The sequence below is a fragment of the Ambystoma mexicanum genome, chromosome 6p (genome assembly GCF_040938575.1).
Source record: "Ambystoma mexicanum isolate Mex_15411 chromosome 6p, UKY_AmexF1_1, whole genome shotgun sequence".
Classification (NCBI taxonomy): Eukaryota; Metazoa; Chordata; class Amphibia; order Caudata; family Ambystomatidae; genus Ambystoma; species Ambystoma mexicanum.
In genome coordinates, this window is record NC_090935.1 from 1,515,165,526 (window position 1) to 1,515,183,458 (window position 17,933).

The following is a 17,933-nucleotide window of genomic DNA, read 5'->3' on the forward strand; positions in this document are numbered from 1 at the left end:
TAAGGCCAGCTGAAAACTGAGAGGCTTGCACGTTCGGTGGAGAGAGGTTGCTTTCACTTAATCTGTCCTTACTATCTCCTTAGTTTGAAACATAGAATGGGCCCGTAGCACTCTCCAGCCATATCTGCAACCTTTCTGCTTCCTGCAAACTGAAAATATATGGGGGGAACCCTGCGCTGCCCCTCGCCCAATTGCCCTATATTATTAATTACCACAAACCCTCAACTTGGGTAATACTGCAGATTCTAGGCTTCGAGCCATGTCAATAGCTTTTATGATCTGTTAACCATTGGCATCAAATGATCTTCTATGTCATGTTTTCATTGTGATTTTAGTAAACATTACCAGAACATGTTATACATGTATCGCAAATGTTAAAGATAAAAGAAAATATGCAAAATCAATATATAGACCTCAAAAGGCCGATTTTGTCAATTCTTTAACCCAGACAAACAGATCTACTGCATCATAGATTGCTCTGCCCCATCCACCACAGAAGGCGTGTCACACACATTTGGCCCTCCATGTTGTAATCATTTCAATGGTGTTTTACAAAGCTGCTGGGGGTGAAGGTTGGGGTGTGCACCATGCTTATTGGAGCTTTTCTGAAATTGGAACATTTGGTCTTTGTGTATAGAGATATTTCTAAAAAACGTAAAAAGTTAGAGTGACCATGTTTGTCTTTAAAATGCTGTCCACTTAACTCTCTTGCTCTCAATCCTTTGTAATCCATGTAACATGAAAACAACATAATTTACAGAAAGAGAGCAGAGTCTATCATTATTGCTTTAGTAAACGTTTACATGGCACCTCAGAGTCTCAACGGGCCACGTCAGAGCAAATGCGTGCATTAAGAATGCTTATAGGTAGCAGGCACACAACCAAGAAAACAGATCTTGTCAGATACATTGTTGCTCGAGGACACTGCAAGTAACTAATCTACTGGTTTTCGTTCTCAATGCTGAATTATCAGTTTGTGACCCCGTATCCGCAACAATATACTGCCCAATTTCTGCCATTTAAACTTCCTGCAGCTTGGACGAAGGCAAGTTTCTGGGAGGGTTGCAATGGGAGACACGTTTCTGGAGGTACCAACCCTGGTCTCTTAGGGAAACAAGGTTTCATGGGTATGCAAATGAGACCTGGCTGCTTTCATGTTATGTGCTGGTCAGGGGAATTATGAATCAGAGGCCTCAGGACATACAGGGAGTCTGGCAAACATTTTGAAGTAGAGGTATTGGGAATTGCCTTCAAGGGCAATTCTAGTGATATACATTGGCCAATTGTTTTAGCTTTTAGAAATGAAATGTGGAAGGCTTCTTGGTCCTGTTAGGTTGTTCCCCAAAGAAGTTTAGCCTCTACATTTTCAAAGCTAGGCGTTTGACTTTGCTAATCTATGTTTAGGGTGTTCTAAATTACTTAAGTCCAGTCTATGGCTGTGACGCAGTACATAATCAACAACGTGAGATTAAGTAAATACTAAAAAAGGACATTTAGTATTCTGTTCAACTCGATCTGTGATAGTGAGCTGCAAGCGCAGTCCCATGAGTTTTCATATTCTTTGGAAGGAGTGGCTAATTGTTTTTACTATTAGTTAATCAAGGCATCATTTTTTGAATATTTTCAAGAAATCAGGTTGTGAGGTCTTTCATCACCCAAACAAGAAGAGCCAATGCGCAATGTTTGTTTGCTGTGCCTAGTACCAAATAAACAGCAGCACGAAGTAGTAGACTTCTCAAATGTTCCCATTGCAATGCTTCAGAAGACCATGCACTCCTTTTTTCCTAGGAATTCTAGGACTTGTAGTTTTCCTACATTTGAAATGGCAAATTAAAAATACATGATCCAGGGAAAGGTAAAAAGAAGAGGGCTGGTGGCCTTCTCACGCATGGCCACAGTAAACAGTAAAGCGCTGATCTTTCACTGGATTTAACACATTCTCACAGACACCCACTCAAGAGTGCCAATTAACATTGCTACTTTTTCATTAGTAATTATAGTAAAGATCCATTAAATAATGCAGCAACTGAGACGCACAGCAGCTTTCTGAAAATAAAATGCAACAACATCCCCAGAGGCCGTATTTGCATTTTGCTTTTAGAAGAGCATACTTCTATTGTAGCGTGTTCTCTACCTTTTTGCCGGCAGTAACATGTTACTCGCATCTGAATGTATCATTTCTGCTATTTTTAAACATCAATCCCAGCTTGCATCTATCGTCGTCTGGGTAAATTTACAAGTAATTTGGTTTCGGCTCTCAAATCTTCACTGGCATAATAGGTTTTCTTGCAATTGGCGCAGCTGAATTGCCTGGAGCTCTGCACATCTTGACACGTGTTAGCCTAAGAGACTAAGGTACTAAACAGAAACCGGCGTTTTACTCTGTTCTTTAATGTAAGAGGATTTCCAATATACAGTTGGAATTAAATGACCCCCCTTTTTCTTTTTGCAATCTGTCCTCGTCAGTGTATTAACCACATTTCTTTTACATATTTATCAACTTATTTCCCCTGCGGGAATTTTAAGTTCTCTAGAATTCCTAGTCTGTGATGTGTAAAAAAAAAAAAAAACGGATTAATTCCCTTTCTTGCAAAATAGTATTACTGTTAACCGCTGTCTGTAGGAGCTAGAATGCACTGAGTACACCACCAATTTACATAGAATCAAAATACATTGTTGAACACACAGGGCCCGTTTGCGCAAACCTTATTTTTCAACGCAACTTTTCCATTGAAAAATGTTTTTGTAAATCATGCCCAGAATATTAAGAAAAATATGCACTTACTATAAAAAAAATGCAAAACATGCACTTTTAAAGCGTATAGGGCATATAATATATACGAAAATACGTCACAGCTAAAACGTTAACAAGCAGTTTGTATTTGTGGCGGGAACAGTGCCTCTAACAGAAACCCTCTGCAACATGGCATACAAGATAGAGGCGGGAGCCATAGAATTCATGCGTAGGGACGAGCCACAGCCGAGTCATGAGGCCTGGCGTGGCGCCAAGAGCCAAATGTGAGCTGAGCCGGAAAAAGATGCATATTTTACCATCTACCTTCCCACCCTCAAACACAAAACCCATACCTGTCATGCTGCCTACTCGACCCGTACAAGAAAACCCAATACCTGACATTCTCCTCTGTGGGGGACACCCCTGCAACCCCCCAAAACTTTTTTTTTATCTAAGGGTGCGGGGGACACCATGGCAACCCCTGCTCCCCTTGAACTCATATATATGGTCACCATATATATGAGTTCGCCACAACCATTTCCCGGGGATTATTATGTATGGTGACCATATATATGGGGATAATATTAGAGGATACCACAAAGACATACCTGATGCTCTATGCCTCGATGCTCTATACCTCTATGCAGCCCCAATTTTGGAAGGTACAGCACAGTGAAATGTAATTATTTGTCCAGGATCACACAATTTCTGTAAGAGGGGATTTGATCCCAGTCATTACTCGCGTGTCCACATGCCTTTTAATCTTTAGTTGATATACATCTCGGGAGGGAGGATAGTTTAGGGACAACTTGCTTGCCTTGGAAGCAAGCCGATGCGGAGCAAAACTGGCTCAATCCCGGGGTCTGTGCTTAGAAAACCTCTGGGTATTAAGCACGTTATACATAACTAATCAATCAAAAATGTGTGATAATTAACGTTTAAAAGCCCACTCTGCCCAAAAAATATCCTCACCTACACATGTGGCTCTTTTTTTATGTTTACATATTTTATTAAGTACAGTAAGTATATATGGTTCATATAACAATTAAAACAGCTAAAAGAATAGTGGATATGCCACAAATGGCTATAGTAGGAAAAGTTTATTAACAACCCATTTGAGATGCAATGGAGCCTTACGTAATATATACAAATGTTCTATTCTAATGCATAAAATGCAGTTTCTAATAGACTAATAGTTATAGAACTTATTTGTAGGATAAATATATGGACGTACAAGACACACAGGGCTAACATGGACATAAGGAGGGGAATGGAGGGGTATGTATAGGAGTAAGAACTAATAATACATAACCATATCCTCTAATCTTGACTGGGTATTGTATTATTCAAGAAATCTAAGAAAGATTGTCATTTTAATAGATGTTTGTGCAACAAGGGTGGAGATACAGCATTACATTTGTATATCCTATGAAGATTACAGACTGAATTTCAACACAATTTAAAGTGTAAACCTTTAAGATGTTTTCAATTTGAGGTAATAGTTTGGATAGCAATGGCGATAAGTAAGACAAACAGATCACCTTTATTTTCATCAATAGCAGGTTGGATCATTTCACTACCCTGAAATAAAACATCAAAGGAGATAGTCAGCTGTATTTGAAAGATACTTCTAATGGTTACACCAATCTTTTCCCAATACGCTTTAACATAAAGACATTTGAAGATCATATGCTTGAAAGATCCTGAAGAGTTTAGACAACTCTAACAATTGTCATTTTGAGATATTCCTCTCTTAAAGAGCATGAGTTGTGTAATGGAAGCCCTATTTTGGAAGAAATATAGCGTTTGAAGCAAGCTGGCTGAGACAATAATTTTAGAAATATTGGTCCATATACCAGGCCATCTAAATTGTGTGATGTTGAGAGAGCAGTCTTGAGTCCACGCTTCTTGAAATTTAAGCAGAAATTCATCTGTTGACGTAGAGGAGCATACTTTGTAAAACATAGATGCTGTAACATTAGGATTAGATAAATGGGGTAGTCGATGAGCTTGATAGCTGTCAGAATTAAAAACTAACAAATCATAGTTTTCCATAACAGCATTTATTAGACTAACATATTTCTGGAGGAAATATCTTGCGGCTTGACATTTATTTGTAAATTCCTCAAAAGTTAATGGGGTACCTTGAGTAAAAACTGTCCTATACATTTAATGCCAAGAGATAGCCATGGTCTCCAACAGATAGTTATCCTGTTGACTTTTATTAGGGGGGTCATCCAAATATACTGAGATATAAACAGAGAGTTATTTGTATGAGGGAGAATTAGGTATGAACGTAAGTACTTAATGGAGATATTGATACTTGTGCTAGTAAAGCATCTGTTATTATTATTCATGAATACGCAATCTAGAAGAACATGAAGGGAGACCACTGCTCTCTCCATTAGCAGCCAGTGTGGTAAATCAATACTATTTGGAGAAAACCATGACTGTGTTAGTCTTAGAACAAAGGCAACACGATATTTCTCATAATCTTGAAAACCCACTCCGCCCTCGGATCTGGGTTTTTTAAGTTTCCACAATGAGATCCTTCTTTTCTTCTTCAACCATATAAATTTGAGCATAGAAGAGTCAAAAGATTTGAAGAAAGATGCAGGAATAGGAATAGGAAGCATATAAAGAAAATACAATATGATAGGTAAAATCATCAGTTTAACAGCTTCCAATCTCCCCCGCCAAGAAAGATAGAGAGGTGACCATGTATTTGTTAGTTCCTTCCCTCTGGTGATGATATTATCTGTATTCTGACTAACAATATTCTCAGTCGAGGATGATATTTGGATACCTAGATACTTAATACCTGTTGGGCACCATTTCATTCCAAGGCTTGAACAATGATGGCTTGTACGGTGTATATTAAGTGGTAAAACTTCAGACTTGTCCGTGTTAAGTCTGTAACCTGATGCAAGGGAGAATTGTGTAATGATACGTTTTAGATGTTGTAGACAAGAATCTGATGCCTTTAATAAAAGTAGTACATCCTCCACATAAGCACCGTTTTGATTTGAATGTCTTTAAACTGAATACCAATTATATTATCTTCTTGACTAATTGCTTCTAAAAGTGGTTCTAATGCCAATATAAACAGAAGAGGGGAGAAAGGACAGCCTTGACAAGTACCTCTATGAAAGGAAATAATGGGGACATTTGATTATTTATGAAGATTGATTTTGTAGGATTGGAATATAATACTTTAACCATTGATATGAACAAATCAGGAATCCTATGCCAGGCCAGAGCTTCAAACATAAAGTCCCATTCAACCCTATCAAAAGCCTTTTCAGCGTCTTATCCCATTCGCTGCATAATGATTAGGAGAATTTTGAATAATGCTAATAATATTAGTGAACAGTCTAATATTCTCTGAGGACATTCTCCCTTTGACATACCCCACCTGATCATTCTTAATCGAATTTGGATGAAGGGGAATGAGTCTATTAGCTAAAATGTTGGCAAATATCTTACAATCAGTATTAATTATGGATATGGGTCGGTCATTTTGGGCTAATTCAGGGTTTAGGAAATACAATAAGCATTGTTTCAGAAAAGTAACCAATGGCTTTGTTTATTAATAATGAGGGATGTATTTAATTCATTAAGCTTGGGGACTAATATTTCTTTAAAATGGGCAAAATAATCAATAGAAAAACCATCTGGACCTGGGGCTTGTCCCTTTTTGAGATTTTTAATGGCTTTGTAGATTTCACTCGAAGATAAGGGATTGTTTAAAAATTGGAAATTGGGATTAGCATATGTGTTACAATGTGTATGTTTAAGAAAATCTGATTCATGAGTACTATTAGGCAGAGTTTCAGACAAATATCATTTTTGATCAAATTTGGAGAATACTTGTAAAATGTCCTTGTCAGTAAGGACTCTATTACCCTTTTGGTCTTTCATTACAGTAATCCTTGCTTTATCTTTTTAAAATTTGAGATATGATGCCAATGCTTTGCCAGATTTATTAGGAACTGATAAATCTTAGATTTATATTTTAAAAGATTAGCACACAAGTATTTGGTAGTTAAGTTATTGTATTGTATTCTGAGTTTGATGATTTTTTGATGAATAGGGATAGAGTTAGTCTGTATTGGGATTGTAGGAGTTTGATTTGTTTAAGAATATCTTCTGTTTCTTGTTTAAGTTTTTTCTTTTTAGCAATCGTATATATTATAATGTGTCCTCTCATTACCGTTTTATAGCAATCCCAGTTGTTGTGAACCGATGTATCGGTAGGAGAATTATCTGCAACAAAAAAAGGGTGCTGTTGGTGTATAAATGTAACAAACCCTTCATCCTTCAAGAGGGCTGAATTGAATCTCCATCTATTATATTTATGTGTGTTTTGAGAATTAGACAATTTAATCTGAACAGAGGCATGGTCTGACAAAACAATAGGTTCTATCTTTGCATCTAATAAGCCATTGGTCAGCAATTTACATATAAAAATGTGATCTATCCTTGAGAAAGAGTTATGAGGAGGAGAGAAGAAGTTGTAGTCTAAATCTGAGGGATGGGTAATAGGGCAAGTATCAATGAGACCAAGTTTGGACACAAAGTTGACACATTGTAGGTGGGACTTGGTGGTTTTAGATCGTGCAATTGACTTTTTGTCAAGGATAGGATCCATGATCTCATTAAAGTCTCTGCCTACAATTAAATTGTTAGGACAAGATTCGGATATATGATTTCTTAAATGAGTCCAAGAATCTGGGTCAGCCTTAGTGGGGCCATGTACATTCAAAATAGAATTTTCTTTAGACTCAATAAGAAGTTTAACTAAAACCCATCTTCCAACATCATCTGTCTCTGAGGAAAGTACTTTACATTTAAGATGTGTGATAATCAAGGTAATAATCCCCTTCTTTTTCCCATCAACTGCACTTGAGAAAACTTAACCCATCCACAATCGCTTCAGTTTGGCTGCTTCCTCCTGTGAGAGGTGGGATTCTTGTATGCATGCGATGGATGGTTTAGCCCTATTAAGGTGTGAAAGTATTTTTTGCCGTTTAACAGGATTATGTAATCCCTTAACATTCCATGTTGCAATATTAAGTGCCATTAGTTACAATGCTAATGATATATGCAATCTTACATTTATAGTGATAAATCTGGCGAGATAAAACACATAAGGGAATTAAACAAGAGGGAAGTAGAAGGACAAACAAAAAGAACATAGAGTTTTGCAGTTTACATAGCATCAAACTTGTATATGAATGAGTAGTGGCTAACTGGATAGAGCCACTCCAAACCATGTTCATATACAGTCAATAATAGGTGGGGGGTGGAGAGCCAGATCTGGATGGGCCACTCCGTGCCCTATTCCGGCAAGTCTATCAGGTTATAGAGCCAAACATTCCGTGTGTAACTTCTATTTCAGATATGCAGTTTGGTAGTATCCATCTCTTCTCTTCTATGACTGAATAAAATTGCACAAGTCTCTTGGATCTTGAAAAGTTTACATATGGCCATTCAGAGTGACTTTTAGAGACGTTGGATGAATGATCTCATATCTGGCATTAAGCTGCCGCAATGCTGGTCTGAACGCTAATAATTTTTTTCTTCTTGCTGCCGTGGTGTTGGAAACATCCTGGGTTATGAAGATTTTGGTGCCTTCCCATATAAGAGTCTTCTTCTGTTTAACTTTATCCAGTATGAGCATGACGTGAGTATAGACTAGTAAAGCAAAAATCATAGTTCTCTGAGCATTACAAGATGGATTTCTGGGACCTATCTGGAAATAAAACTCTTTTCCAAAGACTGCACCCTTCCTGCAACATCCTCAGCGCCACTCACCCTTCTTTCCACTTCATTTATTCTGGATTGAAATGTGGACCAGGTATCATCAAGCATTTGTAGTTTGGCAGTAGTGGCTTCCATAAAGGGTTTGAGGGATTTTATTTCCATTAGGATTGCTTGCATAACTGGATCCTGTATATCTTCTTTAGGTGTGGGAGAGTCACGTTTCTGTCTTTTGGGGGCATTATTGGTAGGTGATGATGCCATTTATTTGGGTTGCCATTTCTTTGAGGCCATATTAAGACAAAGTGCGTAACACTTGATAAAAGCAATACTTTGTTGGTTAATGTGCTTTCCTTCCAATGACTGAGGTAAGAGCTCAATATTATGCTTTCATGGCCCTTACATAGCACTCCTCTACATTGCTCTTATGAGTTAAAAGGGACCTAATATCCAAGACAGCTGCATTATCCATTTACAATTTAGACATCAACGGCACTGGATTAACATTGCATCTTGCAGAATTATTGTAGTTAGCAGAGTAGTTTCTTTTCTATAAGCATATCTGATATTGTATTCCTTGTATCACATTAAAAGAGCCCAGGAAGCTAATATTACCACGGGGATCTCCCACACCTGTAATAAATACCAAAGTTATACCAAGTTCTCAGTTGGAGTATCCATTTAGCCATGTATCCATAAGGGCCTATCAGCCTTATTAAAGGATAAATGCCACTTGAAAAATATACCCTTTAGACAGTCTTATCCTCATAAAATGTTCAGTGTAAGGGTAAACGAAATGAGAACATGTTATTACTTGGATTCCTTAAATATGCTGGAAAAAAACTTTTTAGTATCCAAAATGAATCTTGCTTCCCAAATTCTTATGTAAAAAGATGCCTTTCACCTCGTATTGTATTCGTGTGTCGAAATTGGACTTTGTGTTGAAGCAAACGTGCTTCCCTAAGTCAGCCGAGCCTCCTCATCTCGTCCACCATACAGCTGACTGAGCGTCACAGCCTCCTCTTCAACGCGAACCCGGTGACACACAGGCCGCGTCTCCTGAACTACGCAGCATCTCCGAATACTTCAATAATTCAGAAAATGTGTTCACCCGGTCACGGAGGGACCGCCAGTAACACGCGGAAGAAAAGATATTTTTAGTATTCTGCTTCACTTAAATAATGCAGAAAGATTAATCTTATATGCCGAGACAGGAGCTTGGAATTAGGCTGCCATCCGTTACGGCACCTGGCCACCCACCTACAGTAACTACCTATGTGACTCGACTTGTCAAAGGCATTTGATCTGGGTAACAGGTCAAAACTCTGGACCAAATAAAAATCATGGCACATTCCTATGGGCCTGGTGCAAATTATTATAGCGCTCCAAGAGCAAACATCTATTCGAGTTAGAATCAATTTAGCCGGTGATTTCACCTTGCCGATACCTACTTCCAAAGGGGTAAGGCAAGGCCACTCTCCTTTTTAATTTATATCTTGCTGATCTACTGGCATTCTTGGAAAACTTGTCCTTTGTCTCTCCAGTCACAGATAAGTGTAAGCTTTTTTTCTGGCATATACTGACGATATAGCACTAATAGATAACACCCGCATAGGTCTCCAGCATCTGATAAAAGCTTTGGAAGACTATTCCAAAGTGATTGACCTAGTCATTAACCCCAATAAATCAAACGTAATTATGTTTGGTAAATACCTTAAAAAGACATCTAAACCCCAATGGATTTTAGATAACAAAGGCATTCCTCTAGAGAAAAGAGTAAAATATTTGGGTATTACTCTTACCCCTAATCATTCAGTGCTAGATCTGAAGGTAGATTTGGAAAATAACTGACACCAATTTATGTGTCAGATGAAAAAACTACTACATACAGTTTGCAGATTTTCTCTTATGCCACTCATTAACTTTTATAAAAGGTAAGATCATTCCGTCCATTCTATATGGCATAGAATGTCATCCTTGTGCAACTCACATTATTTGGGACAGGCTTGAAGGTTGTTATGGAAAAAAGCATTATCTTTATCTCTTTCTCTACCTATCTCCAAGCTGTGCTATGAGTTAGTTCTGAGTTAGTTCTGCATTCCCTGAAATCATACTACAACTGGAAGGTTCTTGCCCTTTACAGACGAATCCTCATTCCTAAAAAACATTTACTGTATGAATATATGAATGTCTATTTATTTGCGCACTGGAATTCCTATCTGATAAACTTACATTGTGATGCAGAAGCAATTTTATGTAACTGTGAATATTCTAAATCCATTCTTATAGACAACCCAGACAAGGTAAAGCATGCATTGATGCGAGCAGACTGGATACGCACTAAAGCTTCAGTTATTTAAAATATACTAATACATTTCCCTTATGTGAAAAACCTTGCAAATATGTTCTCCCATACATAAGACATTTTCCCAATCCTGTTTGGTGAGCCGAGTTGTTGCTCTTCGACTTAATCTTATTAAAACCAATGAAACGCAGTAGAAATGGTTAAAACTCGATCCATCTGCAGGGGAATGTACTCAATGTGGAGAAGGGCTGATACAAGATCTGAGACATCTTGTTATATCATGTTCTTTTACCCTTGTCCTTAGAGAAAAACACTACTCGCATTTTGTTCAAAATCCAGTCTGGCTCTCTACCCAGGACTTCTGGTACAGGATCTCATCTAGCAAAGAGATCTCCTTGTCTATCGCTCTGCTTAAATATCTAAACGAATTGAATCTTATAAAAATCTCTCTGTTATTGCACAGATTGTATGTATCTAATAGCAGCAATAATTCTTCGGTTTCATTTTAGATTTCTTGATTATAATAGTAATTTAGTTGACGTGTTATTTTTAAGGTTTTATATTGTTAAAAAATGTTTATGTGCCTTTATGAAATTGGGATGTATTAGTGAATTTATTTCATTTTCTTTTTCTGTTTCTTTTCTTATTTAATTTTGATGGAGAATGTGTACAAAGTTCTTTTTTGTGACTATCTGCACAGTACAATAAAAATGTATCAATAAAATAAAGTTATTTTTCATGAAGATGATGTTAAAGTACCCAAATCATAATACAAACTTGCCTACAAAAATATAAAACCTTATCTAAAGCAAAAGGAGTAAATATAGGAGTGACTATAGGTTTATTTTCACCACACTGAATGGGCCACTGCATGTGCCAGAATGCACAGTAATGTTGTCCTAAAAGATTCTCTTGAAGTCGGATACTTGAAGGCAATTCTTTACAAAGACATGGAGCTGGTTTCTGTGTACAGTTGGTAAAAGGCTTCAACCTAGGGAATCCATCTTCAGTCTTTCAGGAGGTGAAGGTTGAAGCATCAGGCAACACCCATATACCCTGGATGCTGTATGATTGAAGACAAAAACTGAAGAGCTGTGCGGCAGGTGGCAATCATTATACCTATGCAATTATCCCACTTGCCGAAGACCAGTGTAATATCCCCCTGCCTCAATCACAAACTGAATAGTATTTGGAGACCTCAACTACTACTGCCCGTAGCCTGTGGATGGGGAAGAGTAAATTACGTTGTCTTGGTAGGCTCCTTGAACAGTAAAAGAAAAATGCCCCAGGCAAATCCTCTTGCCCAGCAAACAGTGTAGTAGATCATTTATTCCACGACTACATTATGGTTAGGTCCATGTCTCATAAGTGACAAAGCAATGACCAAATATCATAAATAATCAATATTTGTGTTTTCTTTGGATCAAATACTGTAGTTTACACTATAAGGGCTGCTTTTGCGAAGTGCACATTTAACAGAATCACATCTATGTGATCCCAATTGTGGCAGCCAAGGGAAATAGGGCTCATGTAGGGAGAGGGATTTACCAATGATTACATGGATCAAGCAAGGGTTTAAGGCAGGTTTCTGGTTGCACAGTTTGCAATTTTGCAGGTTTCAGAGCAAACATGCTCCCATTGCATCTTTAGTTTTGCACCAACATACAATTCCTTGCAACAGGGTAACAAAGTACTCTGTGCAGATACATGATTGCAGGCAGTTGTTTTAACTGTTACTGGCTGAACGTGCCACTTTAATTAACTCAGTGAATGTAACAAAGGCTGAGGTTGTAAATATATTTGGGTCTATGTTTTACATTTGAATGAAAAGCTCTCATTAGTGTGACATGACTAATCTCATGTCCCCACTCATACAGCTTAACTCAATATAAGAGATCTTGATTGATTGGCAGTAATTGAAACTGCCCAAGCAAGATTTGTTAACACGAAAACGGAGGGGGGCATACCACCCATAGGGCTAAAAGTCTGTATGCGAGAGGCATATATAAAATGCTCCTCAATGATTGGATATTCTGAAAATGTCTCAGCTGAAGGGGGAGCAGAGACACCTAGTTACTACCTGTCAGTGTCTGGGAAGGATGTATTCCTCCCTATATTGTGATTAAGAGACTACTCAACAATTAGGGTTGAAAGAAAGGAAAGGGGGACAGAGAAGGTTCTATCTATCCCTGCCTCTCTGGACCACTACCCCTGGGCAGCTCTGATGGGCTGCCTATCTAATAGTGGATAGGATAAGGAAATGAGAGAAAAACACTTTAATTTGCAATTTCTCAATTGTCTATATGTTATATTTCATTGTAGCTACAGACACTAACCGCTTAATCTCTTGTTAATTTATTGGTAGTTGTGATGCTGACAGGTGAAGCCCAAGTCAGGGCTTTTGGCTGTTATGTAACTATAGAACTAAAAACAGTGGAACTGGAGTCAAGGAAAATCTTACCAGTAATTAGGTAATGGCTACTTTATTGGCAGTCCTGGGGGTGAGTGGGCATAATTAAAAGATTACTCTCTAATGAGTGGTTAAAAAGGGACTGCTTTGAAGACACAGCTAGTGAGGGTTGATCTATTGATTTGTAGATCTCCCTATTGCTAAAAAACGAGGAATGCAGTGGGAAACTTCCCGCTATCTCCACTTATTCTGTCGACCGGTTTCAGTGGGCTGTCTTATTAGTGCCACATTCTTCAGGACTGTCTTCTTAGTTGGTTGTGTCATCTGCATGTATTTAGTACCAGTATTACTTGGACTCTAGAAATGTTTCCAACATGTGATTACATGGAAAGTTCTCACCTCGATACTGGGTAGGTGGAGGCATTGAGACTGACCCAGTTGAAAATCACAGGGACCAGTATCATTACTAATGCAACTAATATACAGTAATTTTACAGAGTTATTACAACGTTGTGGACAAGACACTCGCACGAAGTTGGGTACTCACACGTCATATCTATGACTCGAGTGGAGGATGTCGTGTTGGAACTTAACAGTGTTGTATTTCCATACGTGTCACCATAAAAAAGTTAAAAAGGTGTCTCAGCTTGTGATATTCACTATTTATTAAGTAGTTTGCATTTCTTGGAATCTTTAGGCATTCAATTATCAATTAGCATTTAGTAACTAATGTGGGGTTGGACCTGTTTCAAAGTTGATGGGCATAATTGAAATAGTGAATGTGGTCCCTTGCGGGCACACCCCTCACTATCATTACTCCTTAGGCTCGAAATACATAAAAAATGTGCTCACTTATGGAGAAATCACACGTGGCATTTCGCCAACCTCTGTGCAGGGCCATGGCTCATATCAAGGGCGGAACCACAGCCCTGCACGGAGGGAAACATGGTGAATGGGTAAACATTAGCGCTATCACGGCAACAGTGCCAGTGATCGGCCATCGTGTTTCATGTGAGTTAAAGGTATGCACAGGGTATCAGGGCTGTTTGGCAAGAGGGAATTTCTTACCCGTGAACAGCAAAGCAGCCGTATCACCCGCAACCATCTTTGCGATCGAATCAGCGTGTGAAAACCTGCAGAGTGGCCGTGTTTGTATTAAGGCGTCCTGTTGTCGTGGGAGTCAAATACCCAGCCTGCATTGCTCTGGATAGCGGTCCATACTGGCCGCCATCTTGCTGTGGCCACATCTGCTAGTGTTGTGTGGCAGATGGGTGGAGAGCTCCAACTTTCGGAATGATTTTGCAGTACATTTCTATATAAGGCTGATTTACAGATGAAATGGACAATTAAGGAGTCAATTGGCTATGACTTTATACATTTAGGTACTCGACAATACTCAAGATGTGGCTGCTCCTAAATTCACATAATGCCGGTTTAAGCTTTAAATATAATGGATACATTTCTGGTGTTATCCATGATTAAGTCCAAGTACTGAGGATACAGGTATAATGCGTTGCACATGGCTGGGACAGGGAGCTCCGACTCGGAGTACATGTGCATCCGTTCTTCAAGAAAATTGGACACTTGTAAAGTCAATTCATTAAAACCTTACATGTTTTGGTACTTTACAATTTGCAGGTTTTGCCCACTCCTGAATCAACCTTGTTCTAGTTCACATACCTATAACCTAATGGCAGGTATAGGGATTTAGGCTAGGACATAGTGCATGGGCAGTACCCTGGAGATGCGTGTTAAAGATATCTAGCCGGTTTCATACAACCTGTATTTTGATGTAAGGTGTCAGGAATTAGTAGTGAACTATAACTGACAGTCATGTAGTCACTGCTGTAACTGTCATGGAGTCGGGCATATGATGTGTCAGTCCAGAGTAGTAAAATTTTGCCAGTTGATTGGTTCATTAAGGCCTTGGCGATCAGTTTTCACTCATACAGCCCCATCCCACTATTCTGGAAAAGGAACAGGCAGATTTTTAAAAACACTCACATTTTATTTAAAGAATTAAAGTCAATATGATCAAAGGTGGTCTCCAGCTTTACACCAAGGAAAGTCACCACAATGTTATATACTCATACGCAATTAGTTAGCAAAATGAAATTCTCTCTGCTACATGAATCTTACTAATATTTCCATAATTAATTCTATATATATATTATACCCTAAAAAATACTAGAACTTCTAAATACACTTCTATTTCTTGTCATTAAATGTCTCACAAAATCTTTAATTTTACAAAAACATTTCAACATGAGGCATTAAATACATCAAAATACAGTCTTCATTTTCCGCATTACACCCATCATTTATAGCATGAGAATAATTTGTCTACATTAAATGTGGTGCTGGGGTTCTTACATGTCTGTGTATTCTCCTATGAACATGAGTGTGCAATGTTCAATTAGTATGTCCTTGTAAAGCTTTCAGTCTTTAAGTGCACCGTTTTCAATCTACATAGGATGCACAACTTTCAATGAGCATGTGTGTATACAGCTTTCAATCTATATGTGTACCTGTAACCTCTGATCTATTTCTAGTGACGTGCTTCCAGATCTACAGACATTTCGTCTTTAAAAGGTACACTACTAAAGCGCCCTTTCCCTTTAAAATTACATATAGGCCTACCTGTACATTTCAGGAAAAAGAGTTCAGTCTCCTACTCCCCGCGCTAAAGGCTCTGTGATAAAATTGTTGATCATACAGGTCAATAACAATGCTGCCAATGATCAATTCCAACTCCTTAGATGTTCTTATTGTATCGTTATTCAATAAATACTGAACAACACCCAACACATGTTTCGACCAATGAATGTCCTCCTCAGGGCTGTTACATTAATATATAGGAATGATACAAAATATACAATGAAGCAACTTAAGTAAAACCCATGAAGTAAAATACAAAATTGATGTCCATTCAAAGTACCAACGTCCAATAAATTAAAGCAATATTTGAACACAAACGTACAAGATAATGCAAACCCCAATGCAATTGTCAATCAAAACAATTGTGTCCCAATCAAACAAGCCAGAAAATGAGCAATGAATGAAATGTCGTTGAATACAAATGCACAAATGAATGCAATTCCCAATGAAAATATCAGGCAAACAACATGAAAAAACAAAAACGAAACAATTACAAACAAAAAGAGAAATAAAAAAACAGATTAAATGATGCAGAAAAAAAATGTAAAATCCTGAAAATATGCAAATCAAAAAAAGCACAGAAAAATACTTGTGCATATGCATGCAAAACCGCCACCTGTGTATCCACGCCATGCTACGATCCCATCCTAACCAACGTGACTACATGCTGAAGCTGAATATTACCAAGTGAAATCAAAGCACAATATCCCCACATTGATGAACCCTAATGAGACAAATCCTCTCACCAATATGTTGTAAAATGTATAGAAAAATGTGCAATACAGTATTGTGATTAAAGAACCACACTCACTGGTGAAACGCTTCACTATCTTATATATAGCTTAAACATCATGCAACGGGGGCGTGTCCTGAGCCCATGTGGTGAGGATGTGAGCCTGCAGAGCTCCTGTCTAGATCCTTCACAGATCCATTTGTTCAGCGGTTCTAAGGAGAGGTGGGCACACACACGAACATCGTAGCAGAGGGGAAACCCTTGCCCTGTGGAGCACGACATTGCTGAAGGAATCGGTGGGCAGAGCCTGAGCAGTTTGCCATAGAAAATCCAGCATTGCAGCAGCCAAGATGACGGCTGCCGCCGCATTGCTGAGAGGAGGAGGAACAGAGGCCTGATCGCGCTGGAGGGAGAGTTAACGGAAGACAGGACAGGGCAGGCATGGAACCAAACGGGAGGCTGACCCTGCGTGACTGAGAGACCCACCGGCATCGCCGCTGATAAGCAGGTGTTGCGCGTAGCTGAACACGAGGAAGGCAAGGCGGTGAGGCGAGGACTTCGTGGGAGGTGACTGGCCATCGACCCCGAAGGGAACCTTGGCGCAGCGGTGAGCCGACCGGATGGTGAGGGGCAGAGCTCCATGTGAACCTGCCCGTATGCACAGGAGATGGCGAACTTGTTGGCGATGCAGCCAGTGACCTGGAGGAGACAGTAAGACCTGCTGCAGAGGACCAGGGAGATCTGCAGATGACGTGGCATATTGCCTGACAACGGAGCCCAGAGACCAGAGGAGGTGAGGAAGGAGCAGGTGACTGCCCACACTGCTGCTGTGACTTGCTGGCTGCAGTGGGAGGCCTGGTGGGAGGCCTGGTTGGGGAGCAGGAAAAGACTGTTGGGCTGAGACCCAGAGTGGGGCAAGGTGCTGGAGGCAGACGGGGCACATATACATGCTCACGAGCTCACCCTTCCAAGCGGGGTGACAACAATTTACTAACTGCCCATTAAAGAAGAATAAACACTAAGGAGTTGGGCGTGACACATGAGCCTGGAGGCCATACTGAACTGCATTGACACTTGACTGGCAGGACAAGGAAGGTCTTGGAGGTATCCCCGGGCAGCAGTGAAAAATGGGTGTGAGGCAAGCTGAGAAGGCGTGGCGTGCATGAGCAGACCGTAAGGGTCGGACTTGCAGTGAGTATCACTGGCTTCCGGACGCGCCTGCATCCTACGTGGCAAGCTGCTGGCCATTGCAGACAGATAAGAGCCCTGAGCACAGTGATTAAGGTCTCAGCAAGCCTAACAGAGGCGGGGCGCCTGGCTATGGTACAGA

At 39.4% G+C, this 17,933-nt stretch overlaps 1 long non-coding RNA gene across 3 annotated transcripts in view; it reads right to left on the bottom strand.

The window, feature by feature from the left end:
- The window catches only part of LOC138510592 (uncharacterized), a 357,934-nt gene extending 343,532 nt beyond the window's left edge, over positions 1-14,402 (bottom strand). For all 3 annotated transcript variants that reach the window (XR_011280418.1, XR_011280420.1, XR_011280419.1), the window contains exon 1: positions 14,281-14,402. This is a non-coding gene — a long non-coding RNA (uncharacterized lncRNA). The remainder of the gene's footprint in view (positions 1-14,280) is intronic.
- Between the last annotated feature and the right edge of the window lie 3,531 nt (positions 14,403-17,933).